General features: G+C 35.0%; 1 protein-coding gene across 3 annotated transcripts in view; it reads left to right on the top strand.

Moving 5' to 3' along the window:
• Positions 1 to 245: 245 nt before the first annotated feature.
• MPPED2 (metallophosphoesterase domain containing 2) overlaps positions 246 to 20,582 on the top strand; it is a 240,608-nt gene continuing 220,271 nt past the window's right edge. For 2 of the 3 annotated variants that reach the window (XM_074917978.1, XM_074917979.1), the window contains exons 1-6: positions 3,930 to 4,033; positions 4,767 to 4,942; positions 5,877 to 6,466; positions 8,407 to 8,479; positions 13,679 to 13,821; positions 18,101 to 18,240. The gene's annotated coding sequence lies outside the window, so the exon portion shown is untranslated. Of the gene's footprint in view, positions 262 to 1,269; positions 1,324 to 3,929; positions 4,034 to 4,766; positions 4,943 to 5,876; positions 6,467 to 8,406; positions 8,480 to 13,678; positions 13,822 to 18,100; positions 18,241 to 20,582 lie in introns of those variants that run through there. The other variant, XM_074917980.1, reaches the window with a different exon arrangement.

Below are 20,582 nucleotides of genomic sequence, written 5' to 3' on the forward strand. Positions count from 1 at the left end.
TTCTGGCAGGTAAGATACTCTGTTTGTATTCCCACAGCAATGATCTTGAATGATAATGTAAGAAATAGGACATATTTGTTGTCTTTTGGCTTTTCCAGGCTTAATTTGCATGGAGGTTTTCAAGATCAAGTTTTGAACATATGTTCCTGAATCTCACTTAGATGTCTACATCATCCTCTGGACCTGGCTTAGTTCCCATTTTATGTGAAAGTGATGACTAGATATCAGGCTAAAACTTTGCAAGATATTGGGAACTGAAGGGTTAAGTCATACACAGTATTTGTGTTTAAAATAAGCAGATAGTAATATTCTTTGTGTGTCACTTCTAAGACAATAAATTGTTACATTTAAGGGTGACAAAACTGCAAATAAATTATACTGTTTTACTGATGGGCTGAAGAAAATAAACCCTTACACTTTACCCCAAAGGACATGGCCTCTTCACCATAAAAAAAAAAGTCTTCTGAAGAAAATGTTAAAATTCAGCTTATGAATAAGAAAAATCTTTGTTTCATAACATGCAATCTAAGCAAGAAAAGTAATTACTAAAAGTAATTTTTAATGCTTATGAAATATCAACACTCTCATATATTCTGAGAAAACCCACACATAAGCCGATTAAAGCAGAAAGCCAGAAGACTGATTTTTCACTCAGCTACAGGACAAATGTGCTATCTTACTTTAAAAGTCTGTTTCTTATTTACCCTGGCTGTAAGATGAGCATTTATTTCACGGATATTTTCCTGCAACTTAACAAAACAGTGTTCAAGATCATGGCAGAAAGCTATGCATAACAGGCTGTATAAAACTGTTCTTCTAAATATATGTGTAACTCTCATACAGTCAGTAAGAGAAAAGGTAAGGATGTCAACAAGAGTACAGGCACAGCAGCAAATTTGAATGAAAATACCTAACAGAGATTGATAAAATAAATTCAGATTACTTTTATTGGCAAAACAAGAATACAGTACAACTTGACCTAAGAAATTGGAAGTGTGCAAACTAATTGGACTAAACTGTGAATAAAGCAGAAGACTGTAGGCACCATACATCTTATCTGGAGTTGAAGGATTTTTTATTTTGCGTGGACTTTTTTGTTTTGCTTATTTTCTTGACCATTAAAAGATTAAATGGTGATTCTAACTATCTGAGTGAAAAAAAGAAACAGGAAAAAATTGATATATAAAATTATAAAAGCCTTTCTTAGATAATTGCATAGTAGAAATTTAGAAAGAGCACATGTTAGAATAAGGTTATCATTCTTTCCAGGTTCTTCTGTTCCCACAACAGTCACCTCAGGCCATTTGTTTCATTAGCATCAAGGTAAGAGACAAGGATTTTTAAATAACAGTGACAGCACTAAATTCACTGCTTTTTCTCAGCGGCCTGGTGGTTAGCCACTCCAACAGTTAATCTCTAACAATTAAAGAAATCACCCTTTGCTCAATAAAATAATTCCCATAAATCCTTAACCAACCCCAGTACTGAAAATAAAACTGTTATGCTTGTTTCCCCATTTTACCATGTAATTTCATTGAAATTCATTAAGCTACTCTAGTGTGAAACAGGAATAGCCCATCTTTTTCTGAAAACAATTGAATTCTTGTTAACAGCAGAGATACGTAGAACGCAATGTAAATTCGTTGAACAGCAAGTGTAGAAAGTAGCTGCAATTACTACGTGGAGCAACAGATGGCGATATTTTCTTAGAGTTAAATATGGTATGACTAAAACTTGTAATTCATTGACAGTTATAGAAATCCAGCATAGAAACAGTTTTTCAGAAACAATTTATATGTTACTTATGGATAGATGTTAATTTTAGAAGCAGATTACACTGTAAAAATCCCTCTTTTACATACTCAGGATTTAAATATAAAAACATCCTAAAGCCTTTCCCTGCTAAGGTACTCTGAGTTTAATTACTGTGTGGCCTTTGAGCCCAGGTGATGATATGATGTGAAAGAGTACCAGGAAAGAGATGCTCCCCAAGGAACACTGTTAATCCAAAGGATTTTACCTGTTTAGAAGAGATGCAGCACACGGGTCTGCGAAAGGTGAAGAGGTTAATTTTGCTACTTGCTGAAAAAGACTCCATAAATATCCTGTGCAGCAACTGCACATGTACTTGGCCTTTGCATGTGAATGTGAGGAGGTAGCTCTTAGCAAAATGAAAGACCTCACACTGAGTGCCAAGCCCTTGGAGTGCCCACAGGAACACATGGCAGCCTATGAGACCGTGACTTCCTCAGATATTCACTGGTAGGTGCCCATGTAAATCACTGCAATTTTTGCTGGCTTATCCATAAAACAGATCAACTGGGAGATCGATATTTTAGCCAGTTTTTCTCTAGTATTTAAAATTAATAAAAAGTGAGTTTCTCCTGCCTCTAACATAGAGAGGGTAGTAAATCATACATGGAACTACGGCTACTCCACAGTCAACTTCCTACCACATCAGAAAATATACTGAATTCTAGTTCCGAGAAAGGAGTATTCATGTGTTAATATACTACTACTGGAGGAAAAAAAAATACATACCCCCATATAAAAATTAATCCTTATGTGAAATGCTGAGTGTACTACAGAGAATGAAAACCCTGCCATTCACTGTAGAATACATATTTCACCACTTTGCATAAGATATAGATATACCTTTTCTTCTTTTTAAAAAAAAAAAACAATTCCCATACAGAGCTAAACCATAAAGCAGATTCTTGCTTTTAAAATACAAATATTCCTGGCAAGAAAGTGTTGATGCATTTGATGATAGGATGGATTCCCAAAAGACGTGAATTTAGACTCAATTGAAGATGGTGAACTGCTAAAAAACACAAAACAATGATATCTTTATACTGTGTTTGGAATATTTTCCCATCCAGTTCCCCTTCCTCTGTCTTTTCTGTTTTTCTTTTTAAATCAATGTTCCCATTCTATCTCCTTGTCCACAATTATGCGTTATACTTACTTTTCTAATTTAGTTCTCTAAAGGAAGTTAAAAACCCAGGCCATAAAAAGTAGAGATTTTGAAGACTAATGTTTGTATATAACACTCAATATTTTAAGTTCACAGAGCATTTTATCAACTTGAAATTCAGCTGTTTATTCAGACCTCAACCAGAGCTCTCTGCAGGGTTCAGGCAAGTGCAATCCAGCAGTCTGAGATCAGACACATTATAAACCCTGCCTTCCCAGGCCCTGGTTTTGGGACTGTGTGATTCTGACCTGATGTTAGGACTGATCTTACAGGAGTGGAAGAGTCACACTAGACATCAGACAGCAGTCACACCAGCTATGGAAAGAGAGTGACACTGAAAGTGTTACATTAGCTTGTGGTTTAGAGGCTCAGTGTTGTGAATGCAAACTCTCTTTATTATTTCTTAGAAAATACATGCAACTTCATAGATGATTGTGCAATTGTCCTTTATTGTGTTTGAGAAAGAATTGGGTGTAATGCTTTAAAAAGGCCTCGATATTCTTCCGTCATTTCCTTGCTTTATTAGCCACTATTTCCTGGGAAGAATCTCACAAATGAATTTGAGGAAAGCTAATGTGCTGGTCTAATGACAGATTGCTTTTAAGGCTGATCTCGGGGAACTCGAGGTTCTTCCCATCCAGTGAATGAATCATCATCATTCAACAGCGGACTGTTGGACAGATACATGAAGTCCTCTTTGGTTTAACGCTTTCCCAACATGAGGAGTGATCTTAGGACCAAAATATCATCAAATAAATATACTAAACTGTTATAGATTGGTATTAATATCATAAACACAGACACTGTGCCCTTCAAAACCTGAGCGAAAACATCAGCATGTATGCACCATTTGCCTTTAATCACAGAGACATACTGAACATGCTCGAAATGCCAATAGTTTTATAGATTGCTGTGCAGTTTGTTACTCTTTTCTCTACTTCTCTCCCTTAAGAGATGAAATCCACAGCAGCAGTATGACAGAAGACACATTAAATCAGTCAGTGGACCCATGAAGAGAGAAACTCCATCTTTCTGCAGTAACAACAAAAATTCAGAGTAGGTTTCTTGCATAAAGGTGTCTGACTCCAACAGCAGCATTCCCTTTGCATCTCCTGTAAATCAAAACAAGTCCACAATGCTGAAGATTTATGTCTAAGACTATATTTTCAAATTCTTCTATACATTTCTGATAACCTAAATTTTCATTGTATCTCAACTTGTGCAACCCTTTCGCATGAAAACTAAAATCCGAAGAAAATTCAGCAGAGTTCACCTTTTTAATACTCATTTATTAATTTTAATAAGAAAATGTTTTCACTTTCCTGAAGCCCTTTTGATTCCTCAGAAATAGAACCACATGTTCTTTGTTTTTTCTTCTGTCGGATCCAACATCCTTTAGTCTTTGTATCAAATCTTTCGTTATTCAGAGACAATGCTCTATGGCTGTTATTACCAAAATATTTCGTTTTAAGCTCCCTGCAACTGTGTGTGTTGTATGAATTGTATTGCTGCAGAACTGCTACTGCAGTTACACTGTGGATGCAGTTTCTGTTTACCAAGGCAGACTTCCATCATGTTAGAGAATCATAGAATTGTTTCAGTTGGAAAAGACCTTTGAGATCATTGAGTCCAGCCATTATACTCCAAACCATTCTGGTGGATTCTTTTTGAGAAATTATGGTCGGCTTGCTCTTACAGTTAATATTAGTAGAAATGAATGTTAATAGAAGTATTGGAATGTACAAATAACATTAATAAAAATGTAAAAATGCTTTCTTGTTCACATCAGGCAGAAGCAGCTGTAATGTGTATGCTATCAGGATTTAAAGAAGAACTAACCTGGTTTAAAGTAGTTTTTCTCATGTTAATATGGGAAACAATGCCACCTTCTCAAGCTGTTGATGACACTCCAGAATATTCATTGCTCAGAGACCGGGTGGGCATCGGCCTGCTGGTAGGAGGGTGGTGAGTGATTGCTTTTGCATCACTTGATTTTGTGTTTGTTGGATTTTTTTCTTTACTTAGTATAGCACCTTTATCTCAACCCACAGGGTTTTTCTCATTTTTGCCCTTGGAATTCTCCCCATTCAATCCTGCTGGGTGGGTGTAAGTGAGCAACTGGGTAGGGGCTTAACTGCTGGCTAGGGTCAACCTACCACAACATGATTCAGATGTGGTAGAAGAATATAAGCCACTCCAACTTCAATTCCCTTTAGGCTCACTTAGATATACCTCTGATTTTGACCTAGTAATTTCTTTTTTTTTGTTTGGTTTAGTCCTAAAGCAGTAGGTTGCATTTTGCAAAGTCCTAAATTCCATATGGTTACCTATTCATGTTTCACAGAACAGGTTGTCAGGCAAGATGAAGGTGGTGTTCAAATGGCTTTTTTATCCTTTGAGAGTCTGATGTTATTTTGAAATGTGAACTACTATATCATTTTATACAGTAGTATTTTATTTAATTTCTGTTATTGTATAACACTTAAAGAATACTTTCCATGGTAGAAGCAGACTCTTCTATGGCAGTATAAAATATTGTGCCTTTAAAAATAACACCTGAGAATACCAAGAAAAATAGTCAGGGGTTACTTTTTTTTTTAGTATAGTAATATGATATAGTATGGGCATGGATCACATGTATCTAACACAATGATATAGGACACAGAGTCCATGACAATTATTTCTTTCTCTTCTAGTCTGTAAATATAGCCACTACTTGGTAATTGTGAAAATTCCAATCACTGAAAACCTGTGAACTTCTGGGGAGACTCAAACAAGAAACCTTTTAGGCCAGACTCTCTTTATGAATTTGTTCATTTCATAAAAAAATTGAAACTCCTTCTAATTCCTTAACTTTATAATGTATTGATATTTTAACTTTTTTTTTTTTTTACTGTAGGAAATAGAAGGATTGCTTATTAATCCGGAGGTAAACTGGGAAAGCAGTAGATAGAGATGATACAGAGATATTGCAGAACTGCATTTTAGAAACTTCCTTGTCTTGTGAAAAAGAAAATAACTGCTCCTACCATTATACAATTCAGATTCTCCAGAGCAAAGACGGCAAATACTCATCTGGCATCCAGAGAACACACTTTTACCTACATTAAGGAACCCTTCAAAGGACAAGAAGAGAGAGAAAAGAGTGTGTGTGTTTTGCTAGAGACAGTCAAAGAGAATTGGATGTGTTAGCATTCATTTTTGCACCTGAGCTTGTACTGCAGTGATGACCAAAACCCAGTGACAGAGGATTCATGAATGCAGAACGCAGAATGAGGCAGACATTGAGCTGAGTATGAAAAGCATTAGAACATCTAGTTCTAAATGTCCATGAAGTGACAAAACCACAGAATTTAACTTCTCTTCAACAACAGCCCACGGTAATGTCACAGGCTGTGAATGAGCAATAGAAACATGCAGGAGAGGAGTGTGAAGAAAAAGCTAAAATCCTCCATGCTGCTGAAGGAATGACTGTAATGAACACTGCAGGTAAAAAGGCAATCTTAAAAAGTCTCAGTTAACTTTTTTCTTTTTTTGTGAAATTGCATATAGATGGTTTTTCATACAGCTATGGTATTTTTTTATGGAGCTAAAAGCAGACCCTTTCCAAATAACTGCTTAAAAATATCTTTAGAAATCTTTTACCTTTGTTTTCACTTTCTTACAGCAAAGTTAACGCTATAAGAAAAAAATATTACCATTGAATAAACATGGTCTTTATTTTTGTGTTTTAACAGGCTTTTTTACTTTAATTTTTATCTCAAAAAATAGCTCTTTTGGACAAGAATGAATTGCACTACATATAGATATTATATTTTGAAATGTTTGTGAAAAGTTGAAGGGAATACACCTATAAGATCAGAATTCTACACCATCCAGAGCAATGATGTGCCTAATTTGAGAGCATAATTAATGTCACTGTATGTACAGATTATACTAGTTGCTGCCTAACTGACCATTACTTTTACAAATTTTTAATCTATGTACACAACACCAGTCAGTGCGCAGGTTAATTAAATGCTATTGAAAATCAGACTTAGTGTAAAGGTTATACTAAATAAATATCAGGCTACTTTAAAATTATTAATTGATCAGTATTGCATGCAAGTTGATATACATTTCAGAGTAAGCTTCTGAGGTGTTTTTATTATATTACTATTAATCATTTTTATTGCTTACTTGGAACATCTGTGAGTATGTAAAGATTGATTGCTCTTAATACCTTTAAAATAATTGCAAGAAAAAAAAGACTATTGGGATTGTGAATCCATTTTCTATACTAGTCAATTGAGAGAGTAAGAAAAAAGAAAGATTTCAGATTAGCTCAAAGATATAACATCAATGTAAAGGAATTTCATGTAAAATTCACAATTACTTTTTTAGATCATTAATTATTAGATGGATGTCAGTCATGTAAATTCAGATCAGATCAGAATTATAACCATCCCAAAATATCATTTGGTTTATTGAAAGTTTTAAAATTGAAGTCATGCAATCAATGCCAGGAATTAGATACCACAAACAGGTGGCTCAAAAATCAGCAACTTGCTCCCTGCTTCAGAAAATACTAGTTAGTTAATTATGCTTAAGGCAACATGGACAAACAGCATGGGAGAGGAGGGACCAGAAATGCTGGTATTTTTATGTATCTATGCTAAATACATAACTACTCTTCATGAGAATAGACCTGTTTGGGTTTTGACTCTTTGTCCTCATTAATTTTAAATGTGTAATGACCTGTTTTCACAGGGGGCAATGAGATTCCTGAGTAACTGTACTCGAGTTTGCATTCTAAGAGGCTCCTGCGAGTGGGACAACCAGAAGCAGGTCACCTGACTTCTTCAATGACTCTAACAGCAAGCTATGTAAAAATAGAGGATGCAAGCCACCTACCCTGCTTTTGAATAAAAGTAGCACAGCCGATTTATCTTGTGCTCCACTTGGCTGTCCATTTGTAAAAAGCCTGCTCAGATAGACATAACTAGGACCTGCTAGGTTTGACCTGGAGATTAGATCTTATCTCAGGACTGAAGAAAGCTGAAGGGGAAGTTACTTTCATACTGAAGCTGGATTGTAGGGACTCGGGAGAAAAAATAACTCTAAAAGTTACAAACGGAATTAAATCAAGGACCTACAAAGAGAAGTGCCCAGTGAAAAGCATGCCACTTTTTTGGTTTATGGGTGACTTCCTTAGTTTTCAGTGCCTTCCATCTTCAATGCCTTTTATATTCACCAAAACAAGTATCTTGATATTGTCCACAATTTCTGTTGCAGCGCAGTGACAGCTGCACACCTGAATTCCTCCAGTAATTGTGAAATTCTCCACTAAAAGTTATTTTTTAACCTACCAATAATTTCTGCTTTTTAATTATTAGATCCATGCCTACCTCATTAATATTCTTTTTTATTTTCTTTGTTTCTTCTTCCAGTTCATAACCAGTATTCTCCTTTGTCCATCTGTAGACAGCTTTTACCTTGTTCCAGCTGTACTCTCACCCTCAGGTAATCAGCACCACTTATCTCTGTATTATTATAATAATAATAAAGATGAATAAAAGGTAATTAAATAAAGGGATGCTCGCATGGTAGTTATCTCTCTGTAGATATAAATAGTACACTAGGGATTCCTGATATATCATCCTTTCTTCACAAACTTCTTTTTTACACTTTTACTAGCAAAACCAAAATGATGTGCTAGGAATGTATACACTTCAGCTAAATTTAATAAGTGGCATAAATGCTAATATGCTGCTTGGAGAATTAATCGAAAGAAGGTAAACCAGATATGTCTCTTTTGCAAAGGTATGATGTTGGAAAGAATTGTGATTCACTGTATCAAAAATAAATTTTAAAAAAGAGAGACATCTAAAAATGGAAAAACAAAAAAATGAGGAAAAGGAACACTTTAAAAACTGGGAGGGGGAAAATCTCTTTTTAATTTTAGAATGTTGAAAAGTTTGTCTGGCATCCATGTGCTATACAAAATGAATGTAAACCCCATTTGGTACTACTTCAAACAAAAATGGTAGTGCAGTTTTCAAACTGTGAATTTAACATCGTGCATGCTTTGAGTGGTTTTAAATTTTATTCTACGTGTTAATAGGAGACAGATCCTACAGATGATAAAACACATGTATAATATATTATTCCACCCTTTTGGTAGCAGGGAAAATTTTTTTGCTCATGTTCAAATGCAAATTTTTTCATTCCTAAAAGAATTTTTGAGACTCCTTAGAAGTGCGTGTTGTTAAATCTTGAATTGCATGTAATTTAAAAATGAATTGCTCAATTAAGCACAAATTCTGTATTGATGTTCTTTAAAACTTCAGGTTAAATTAATTGTATTGGCATTAATAGTGTGTAACTTGGTTACTTGAAAGACTCCTGTTCTTCGTATACCTTGTTATAGCAAAAGGATATAAGTTTAAGATGAGGTCATGCTGACTTATCTAGCATTTTCTCTTAAAACATCCTACCACAGCTATCTAAGCTATGGTTTAAGAATACAGATCCCAGAATTGACCAAATACTGGAATTTATGTGCTAAAGAGAAGATTCAACATTTTTATTTTGACTGTATGTAATGCGAATTTGGATGATCGTGGTGGTTACCTGTTTGGATCTACTAGTTTGTGTAGTTAAATATTTGTTTTTTAATTTGTCTTTGTGATAAGCATAATGGGAGAAGTAGAGTTGGCACAATTAATTCCCGTTCTCTCATTTGTTTTAAATCTTTCAGTGTTCATATAACATTATCACTATATAGTTACAGTAAAAACATTGTGATTCAGAACTAAGTATCAAAAAGTTAACTCTAGGCAAACTACAGAGACATTACACCTTTTAGTCTGCTTCTGTGATGTTAACTTTTTAAAGTTTCATTAACATACGAAACTCTGAAATGTTATATTTGATGCTTTTGTATTTGCACATACCGTTCTGTATACCATATATATAATATAACTCTGAATTAAAATGCCAAAAAAAGTATAGGTTTAAAACCGGCCATCTTCATACTATAAACAACCACTGCTGTCACTGAAAAGTAGTCAATGAACAAATCTGAGTCTTTTAATCTCCCTGTTGTTAAAGTGAAGGTTTTAAAACAATGTTTACCTAGCAGTATAATATCAAATGTTCTGTAAAAAAAAAAAAAAAAAAAAAAAATCAGTTGGGAATTACTGCACATTATGTTTCCATCTTTTATGTATTTAATGGAATGGTAGTCTTTGTTGTTACTGTTAATGCACAAAATCCCCACAGTGTGTTTGAATTAAGGTTGCTATGTACATCAGAAGTGAAATTCAATCCCACTGAAATGCACGGGATCTTCAAAACCTAAAGAACACAGAAATTAAAGGATTTGACTATCAATAATAGTTTTCTTGTACTGTATAACAGACACAAAGAGCCTCTGTGGAACCGAAACACACTGCAGGAAATACACTATATAATTCATAGGCATGCTGTTATTCCACACCGTCTTCACCTAGTGAAATCCATGATTTTGTGCCAGAACAGACCTATTCCCAAATGACATCATTGCTCCCTTACTGAGAGTGTATATGCTGGAGTTGGAAAGGCGTTGCTAAAACCTTATCCTGTACACGAAATAAACAAGTACGGTACGTGTCTGACTCTGGACATGGGGTCATTAGCAGGCTCTGACTTGGTGGTAGGGAAGCATGTGTAATGCTGATGTTTTTCAGTTTTCATTTTCTTCCTCCTCTTGCCTTTGTACTAAGCATAGTCTAATCCAAATAACCCAAATGGATGGACAATAAAGTGACTTTGGGGAGGTAATTACATAGGTTCTTTTTATAAGACACTTAACAATGGTCCAGGTTCACGTATATCAGAGAAACTCAGCATCTTAAGCCCTTCAGACATGTGAAGAACAAAATGGCTGAACGGTTTTATGGAGAGTACAAAAGAAAAGGTAACTTTTTTCCTTTGTTAAAGATCCTCACTGTTGTCCGTTCATCAGCGGTTTCCGAGGCAGGTTTAATAATTTCCGGAATTTCCTAGTCTTTCACGAAGTAATTTCTGATTCGTCAAAGACCATCTTCATCTAAAAAACTAAGATTCATGACCTAAACAAAATTCATTCTCAAGGCCCCTCAGTCGTTTCAGAAAACATTACTGAAGGCATATATCAAAGGGCAGCCTTATATTCTAGTCTTGATCTTAAAAAAAAAAAAAAACACACTCTTTTTTCCTACAAAGTTTTTTTTTTCAATAAAGAATTATAGTAATTTTTTTCCTTCCTGTAATTAACCAGACAGTTACAAAAGCCTGGAGAGAAAATGAGACTTTCACTATCCTAGATGCAAAAATTTACTTTTCTGTAATTTTAGATTAATTCAAATGAGTTTCAGTAAAAATATTACTAAGTTTTTTGACCAAATTTTCTTCTCTGATCCTTTAAGATTTCAGTGGTGCACCTCCTTTATCATCCAGCAGTAATGGTTCAGACTTTACAATATTTGTATTCCCATATACAGCTCAGTTTTAGTACAAAGACTTTTTTAAACCTCCACAGAGAGAGAGGGGCACCTTGCACATCTTACTAGTTTTGCATCATGGACCGTTCTGAAATGTTACCACCTACCCCTGGGGTATTATTATTGTTGTTCTTGTTATTTGTTTTCTTCTTCTTCTGTGATGTAACTATTATAAAAACATTTAATTTGTGATTTATTTGCATCCAATATATGAACAAATGGATGAACTGGAGTCTAAGTAGTTTAAAGTAGTAAGATAAGAATAAAATATGTATTCTAGCATGTTATGAACTTTTTCTTTGCTTCTCTGAAAATACAAGAAAAGCAAGAATGAATGGAGTGGAAACAAAATCACCATTATCCTTAATGACTCTGGGCACTTCAAACATCATAGCTGCTTCTTTATATACATCCTCACAAAGCTGACAGGTCTGAGCTTCCTGTGGAGAACTTCTTTTTGGCCAAATTGTGTATTTACTGTGCATCTTTCCTCCTCTCCACAGTACAGAAAGAAAAGATGGGGACAGAACTGCTCTAGTGTTAAATATCTGGCCCGTGTGTAAGTGGCTGCCTCTGGGAATGGAAAAACAATGAGTAATGATTGCCTTTCCTCAGGGGAAAATCTGGGTCTGTCTTATCTACCCTATGTCCATTTTAATGTAATTTTTAGGAAGGTTATATACCCGAGTCCTTTATTTGTCTGTCAGGTTGGATTGAAATTAGCCATCAGATCTGAAAGATGTTAAGGGAAGGACCAACAGACAGAAAACCAGACCTACTGCTCCTGAATAAGCCTTATTTCTATAGGTAATGCGGCTGGTTTTCTGATAGTTTTCAGCTGTAAGAGCTTTAAGTGGTGGGTACATGTTAATAAGATGGTATAATTCCATCTTCACTGCCTTACGGAAGTGTGTAATACTAGAAAAGTAAATATAATTAAAGTATTTAAAATAAATGCAGATATTTTCATTTATTATTTACCTTTAAGGTCCTTTTATTTATTTAAGGTATTGTATTTATTATTTAAGGTCCCTTCCAACCCAAACCATTCAGTGATTTTTTTTTTTCTTCACCTTCAAATGTTTTTGTAAATCTGCATTATTTCTAGAACTTCCTTAGGACATTTACTTTCAAATATTTTTGACTCATCATCTTTTTAAAAGGTATTTTCCATGATAGTTCTGATTATATTGACTAGTATAAATCCATATGAATGTATTTATGCAGTCATTATAAGAAATACGAGCTGTAGAAATACTGTATGTATTTTATGCTGCATTTGGAAAAAAAGGCAAAGATATTTGTGGGAAAAAAACCCTCTTTTTGACTGATCTAGAAGCCACAAAACTCAGGAGAAAGCTACAATGTTGATATCATTACGCATTCTGTAATGCACTGTTATTTCTGTATTTAGGAAATTTTGTTATAAGGTATTATGTATTTTTGCGATTGTAAATTTGTTCATACAGTTCAGTGTTTGGGCATGTACATTTTTCAACCTAGAGAAGTCTTTGTGCTATATAAGCTCTGCCCATACAGATTTTTGGCAAAAGGGATCCCTTAAGAGGTGTTGGGAGAATAGCACGTCTGTGTTGAGGAAATGAACTGTTAGAAAGTTAAATTATGTGTTTTCACAAATGAGGTATAATGTTTGGGCTTGGTAAAACCAGAAGATTAGAATTCACTGTGGTCTCTATAAAGACATTAGGTAACTCAAGGGAACTGGCAGGCACTTAACATTAAAGTGTAGCAGATAAACCAGTGGGGCAAACCCCAGCAGTTCAATGCTGTGCACCAAAACGGTTGTCATGCGATAGGTACCCTCCGAGGCTAATATTAGATAGGAAACACAAGCAACGTAAAGTGGGTTATTTTCAAGCAATCCCTAACCAAAACTATTTCTTTGAATAGTGGGAAAAGCTTGCTGGAGAACAAGACAGATGTTAAACATAATATGAAAAGAAAATGACAGAGGCTGTTTTTGCTTTAACATCTAAACACTTTTTTTGTCCATAGGAACCCTTGGACTAATTCACATAGAAAACAGACTAATAGATTATTTGTTCTTTTTACTTGGGCTGAAGAGAATGATATCTCTGCATTTTATATTTCTGAATGTTTATTTTTAGTTTTGCCTTGCAAATCACTTTTTTAGTATTTCAGGCTCAATAACCTGGAAATATTATTTCCTTTTTAGGGAAATGAGTGACAACCTTTAAACCAGCTACACTGGCTCGCACAAGGAGCCCTGTCCAGCCTGTGGTGGTGAAAGCCTGTGAAGGATGTACTAAAAAAGCTCAGGAATGAATGAAACCAATTAGAAACATACAGTATTCAGAGGTATTTCAATACACTTTGTGTGAATATATAAAATCCTTTTCATGTTATTCAAGAACTTTATCAAAGACTTTGATTTTTAAAGACCCAAAGCAATACTGATCAGATAAATTAAACAGATGCTGTATTACATTATCTGTTAAGGCCTTAACGAGATACTCAAATATACATGCAGTTTAGGCATAAATACATTTTGACTAGTTAGAAAGTCAAGAACTATGACCTTTACAGAGATTAAAAAGTAGTCATACGGACATGTGCATGAATAATTACATATAGGACAGTAAAACAGGCCTCACGGTTTCACTACTAATAACTCCTTAGGGTAACTGTCAAAACATGAAAAGAGCAAAGAGTGAAGTACTGTTTACTTTAGAAGCATTCAGAATTTAAAAAGTAATTTTCATCCATATGGATAAGCAGTCAATATTTTAGCACCTGGTCATGCAGAGGATATGTGATCAGATCTTAAGATACGATATATGTAGTTGAACTGGAGAGGATCTTTTTTTCTTGCTTTTGGAAACATTTTCATCAAAACTGTATTGAAATTACATGGATTATAAAAAACAACTGGTGCTAATAACCTTAATACTACGTAGCTTGTTGATGTGTTATGTAGTTTGTTGATGGTGTTGACATCATGAAATAAAGCCCAACTGAAGATAACAAGTAATGCTTCAAGATCAGACTGGAGAGATTATCTAAGCATATGCTGTACAGCACAAACTGTGCACAATACATACTTCTGTTCTGACTATGGAAGACACAGGGAAAACAGCTTTTCTTAATTGAGCTTTATGGCAGGAATAGATGTTTGCTCCAGTATAAGACGCGTAAAGATCTAGCCATGAAATATAAATTAAAAATAAAATATCTTAATTATATGTAAGCAATATTTGGACCATCTGTTGGCCATAATCAACTCCTGTATCAGCTGAATTAAATATCACTCAGGAACATGCAGTCAGCTAAGCATATGTCCCTTGTTGTGGTTTTTTTTTTAAGATACTACTGAATTATTTAAAATTGATTGTTTTATTTATTTACCAAACCTAAAATCCTGTGAAAATTTGTGGTTTACTCTCTGAATTTTTTGCCACATAGGCATATTACTCAGAGTTGTAATTCAAAAGAAATTTTTTATTATTACTTAAACTGCCATCACCTGAACAGAGATGCCTGTATGATCAACCAGCTGCGAAAAAATTGTGCTTATCTGAATGCTTATAAACCTGACCAAGGAACTTATGCCTCAGGAAAAATAATTGCAGACGTAAAGGTACTAAAAAAAAAAAAAAAAGAGATCTGACTGTCAAAAGATGTGCCTTGTGTGACAGAGCAGCTTACAAGACTCAAAGCCCACTGCGTAAGCATGGAGATTCAAGGATTGATTTCTTTGAGATTATTTCCACAAATTCCTATAGCACAGTCAGGCTGATGACGATTTGCTAGAGAATCAGTGTGTTTCTAATTTTGTTGTTCATAAAGAGCTGTTCTATGTATTGTCTATATATTATATGTATTATATCTATTATATTGCATATGTGTTTATCATATAATTAATGCAGTAAATGTCAAAATTATTTTCTCACCATCTACTTTTCTTGGGTTCATCTGGTACATCTTTCATGTGTACAACCTATCAGTGACCCAAAAGGAAAGAAATGTGTAATTACCAAAACAACAGTGAAAAAGAATTTACTATCTTCAGTATATCATGGAAAGTAGTATCATGGGAAAAAAAAAAAAAATTAGTATCTTCAGTAGTATCATGGAAAGTATCAGGGAAAATATTTGTAGTGCTCTTCAAACAAATACAGGAACAATACCTATAGCTCTCCAGTTTACATGGACTACTGAGTTCTCAGCACTGTTCTTGCTTGTAGCTGACCCCAGGCATGTCTTGGCAACTGCAAGAAGTTCAAGTAGTCTGCTCCAAGTACTGCAAAGAAATGACTTTAAAAAACCTTTGCTGAAGATATTACCTATGCAATACAGCAAAGGAATGAAGAATAGTGCACTATAACTACTTATTAATTTACACATAGAGGTTTATTTTGTAATAGATTTAATAGAAATATTTTTGTTTGTTAGGAAAAATCATTCAGTCCTTTTGATTTGAATCCAGGGTAAAGTGAACTATATGAACTATAAGGTATACTCTGGATATTGTTCCAGAAATCTCTTGTCAGTATATTTTTTTCAGTGTAATTCTATCTGTATCACTGTGTCTAATACCATCTTGTTGCTTTCTATGTCAGTTTTATGATGATCTTACAGCTTTCTGCCCTCCCTCATCCTTTTATTATGATATGTCCCATAAAATCTCTCCTTATAGCTGAAATTGTTCCTTTTTGCAAAGATATGCTTATTAAGTGAAAGTCTTCATTGCTTATGACATCTCATACTACAAAGGAGCTTAATGGCTTTTTATATTTATATTCATATTTATATTAAATGTATACCAGGGCTTGTACCTTTCATCCTACTTCAGGGAGTCAAACTATAATAGTATATTCATATTCATTATTGTAAAACACCGTGGTTTATATGTTTTGTTAAACATATTATATGAAAGGTTAAAGGAGACCCTTAAGTAGCAACACCTTAATTAAAATAGTTATAAAATTTTAAAATTTTGTTGTTATTTTATATTGTTAGCAGGATTCATCCACATGATCCAGAAAATAAGGCTGTGATAAATTGAAGTTGCCTGCTAGAAGAAAATAAAACAAACCAGTCACAATTCTTTTTCCACCTGGTAGATCACATCTAGTTACAGTTCTCAAGTGTTGGTGGGTTCCCACAGGTTGTGTTAGAAAGTATGACTTTGCTGGCCAAGTGTGCACAGTGAAACTGCCCCAGCCAGCAGATTGTGCTGTGTCTGATGAAGTTGTTGAACAAGAACAAATATTTGTAGCTCTGGGCCTCCTGTGTAAATCAAGGGACTTCGCAAGGTTGTCATCTTTTCTGATATTTTGACCACCTCTGTCTTTGACATTGCCATATCTGTGAATTTCTTACATGTATTTCTTTTGAGGATTTTTGAGGGGAAATCCTAGCCTTTCTTTGTGGTGTGAGAGTTTTAAAATATAAAAAACCTGCAGCAGCAAAGGTCAATTGTTTGTGTATGCATCAGAACGAAATATCACCTTTGATGTTTGCTGGGTTATTTTACTGTATTTAATGCATAGGTCCAAGACCTGGGTCATCGGGGGCACCCCCATCGTCAAGAGTCACATATAGCTACCCTTGAAATCACTGCTGTCTTTTCCTCCCACATAACTTATGGTCTCGCCCTGACCTGCAGCTGCCTCCTCCTCCTCCCTGGCCTGCCGTAGGCCTTGCTGCCAGCCCCGCTCTGCTCCGCGCCTGCAGGGCCGCCAAGGGTAACTCCCACACTGCGTTAAAGCTTTTCTTCTTCTCTTCCAATGCTGAAGGGCTTAGAAGGAGCTCTCGTGCCCCAGTGAGCTGCCCGGGGACTGGTTAGTGCTGGCAGGGGCTGGGCAGCAGGACCCCATGGGGGAGCTGACTCTTGTCAGGTCCAGAAGAATATTTCTGCATGTTTGGCACGTTCTATTAGTTTGGCTTTATTTAACAGTTTACATCTAATGTCTGTTAGGAATTACTGAAAACAATATTATAGAGCAACTTTTTATTCTTTATGTAGTTACATACGTGCGTGTGTGTTCACATGCTTACATGGTTCAACCATTCTCTGCTTATCCTTTTCTTGATTATCAGTTTCATTAACTTTGGGGGGTAATACGTGATGTTGCAAGACTGTGATGGACTATTCCCAGAGTTTGTCAAATAATGAGCTAGATCACCTTTCAAGTCTGAACGAACTAGGCCAAAAAGTCTAAACTAGTATAAAAGAATTCAAGTTAACATGTTATTTGAAAAAAATTTACTCTTAAAAATATGTTAGATGTCTCTGTCTACAGTGGTAGCTCTACTAGAATATCTTAAATGTCTCAATGATTTCTGCTAATCCTATGTGGCATGGATCACATCCAAATTATTTTTTTTTTTTCATCCAGACTCTCATTAACAACTGTAAAGGGTTTCTGTAAGACTAAGTGTGAGCCTTGACTGAGTCAGTAGCCAGACCTACCATAACGTTTCTTTTACTGAAGCGTGTTCTGTTCTGTCGTTATACGCCGGTATGTTTTTTTAATTCATGATACTTATAGACTTGACATAAAGACTGTACTTTAAGTTGCTACACCAGAGCATATAATGATTAGCTTTATATTTTCTTTATTTTATCTACTAGATAACTGGGCCTTCCAGCTAAATGTGCAGCGACCTGCTAAAGTTCTTTGTACACCAGGCAGTGAACTGCACAAGCCATGGGATGAAATAGAGAGGGGCATGCTTCTATTTCTTCAGGAAAACCTTTTATGAGCAGAGAAGGTAATTAATCAGATGTATCCTTCTACAACAATTGAACAAGTTGCCAAGTCTTGCCAGATGGCCGATGCCTGTTATTGAGAAAGAATAGATCTAACTGTACACTGTGGGTAAAACCCAAACCCTTTGGAAGCCAGGACTTCATCTAAATTTAAAATATCAGTAAGACCAATCCACTTTTGTATAAAACTCTCTTTTTTAACAAACTCAGTTTTAAATTATAATTTGGTTTAAACCAATGAACTCGCCAGTTTTATTTTGATCTTTCTGTTTTTCTTTAATGCTTATTTCTGAGATTATTGACATTTGCCTGATAAATTGCTTGCAATAAGGATATTTTATCAGTTTGGCTGCTGGTTTCTAAACTCATAAATTTATGTTGTCCTCAACTGGATTGAACATCTGATAAGACAAATATTTTAGATGAAGGAAGCTGTTCACCCCATGATTCTTTAGCTTTTGAAAGGCAATACCATCATTCATCAATTTGGATATTCCTGAATTATGTTGTAATTTGACTTAATGGAGAAATAATGAGAAATTGAGTGGGAGCAAAGGATGCATGCTCATCATCTGAAACAAAAAATAAACAGTATAGGAATTAAATAGTAAGGGATACAGAAATTACAGATTTCACTGATGTCTTATTCTCTAATAAAATGGAATATATTCCATTCAACTGATATGCCTGTGGTAATTGGCATCACCAATCATATATCAAAGGAGCACTGTGAATGAGATTTACCAGAAAAGAATAGTGAATTAAATGACTGCATGTGAGGAGCACAGACAGACTTTCCCCCTCATTTATTCAAGACTGAACATAATAACCAAGGAAAACTGATGTAGCTAACCACTTCTGACTTCTGTAAATTGATGTGGGATGGAGCTGTCATCTCCTAATCAGATTAAGTCCTTTCTTTAGGCCATTTTTAATCCAAGTTCTACCGTGAGGTTTTACTTTAGGGGAAAATAAACTGCTAGGTGTTCAACTCCTAAACATTATTAATTTAATAAGATGACAAATAGATAGTATTCTACTGGTCACCAAACATTTTATGTTGTGTGTATTTTGCAAATGGCTTTTCACTTGTCCTTTACAGTATTTTGGATACTAAAAGTAAATTGGGAACCTATCAACTAGATTGCTTTAAACTTGAATCTAATATCATAGCATGGTTGTTCTTTTGAATTGCTTTGATACAGGAAAGCTTGGAACATAGTCATTAATATAAAAAGATGCACACATAGATAGGTTATTTTTATTAGGTGCCTTACAAGGTAACCTCTTATTGCATATGCAATTGAAAGCACTCATACTAGAAAATGCAGGAAATGCAGCAGTAATAATTACAAACAATTAAGAAAGCAGACCAACCTTTACTCTGGTCAGAAGCTTCACAGAGCTCCACACTGTACTCAGACCCAATTACAAAATTTTCACTCATCCTAAGTTATCAGTGATAGTTCTCAATTATCATTTATGTTACAATGGATTAATTTACATTCCTGATGCATTATAGATGTCAGCATTTTTCTGCGTTTACTGCTTCATACTTCAACTGGAGCTTACAGTTTTATATCTCCTTGGTTTTTCAACCTCTATAGCTTATAGTATTACAATCCCCTTTTGCTAACTTAAATCTACCTAATATCCCAATAATGCTTGAATTCTAAAACCTGATTATCCCTTCCACTTCTGCAAGGGATGAAATGATGATCCTCTTTCAAGAGGTGATGAAGGAGCAATAGCAATAATCCTAGTTTTTTTAGGATTCCAGTGGAGCTCTGTGAAATCAGAGGTCCCCAAGATTTTGGAAAAAATGGGCAAAACTAGAACAAAACATGTGAAAGTCATTTCACGTAGTCTAAAATGTTTGAACAATAAATCATGTTATTTGCTACACAGATTTCCTATGGCCCTCCTGTTGCAGCTGTTGTGCAGAGATGATTAGTCTTTGGGAATGGCATGAATGATCGCTTAGGAAAGAGATGCTCCACCAAGTTGTTAGGGTAGGGCCAAACAGCACTGAACACCTTCTCTCCTAAACTGGGCCTGCTTTTTGATGGTATTTGGGACCAAGAGCCGTATCTCCTTCCCTTTGCTTTTCAAGCACCTTGCCTGTGACAAGACAACAGTTTAGAAATTCTGAAAGCCAATTTGATCTGGTTTTATAATCTTCTACTGTGATTTATTTCTCCTTATGTAACAGCTTGTTTCTCTTTGCATGCAGCTGTCAAAAACCACAAAATTATTTAATATTGAAATGATCAATAGACATGCTACCAGTCTGAAATTCTGATTCATTTCCTTTAAGTGCTATAGCAGTTTTTAGTCTGCAATC

Source organism: Athene noctua, chromosome 14, assembly GCF_965140245.1.
Source record: "Athene noctua chromosome 14, bAthNoc1.hap1.1, whole genome shotgun sequence".
NCBI lineage: Eukaryota > Metazoa > Chordata > Aves > Strigiformes > Strigidae > Athene > Athene noctua.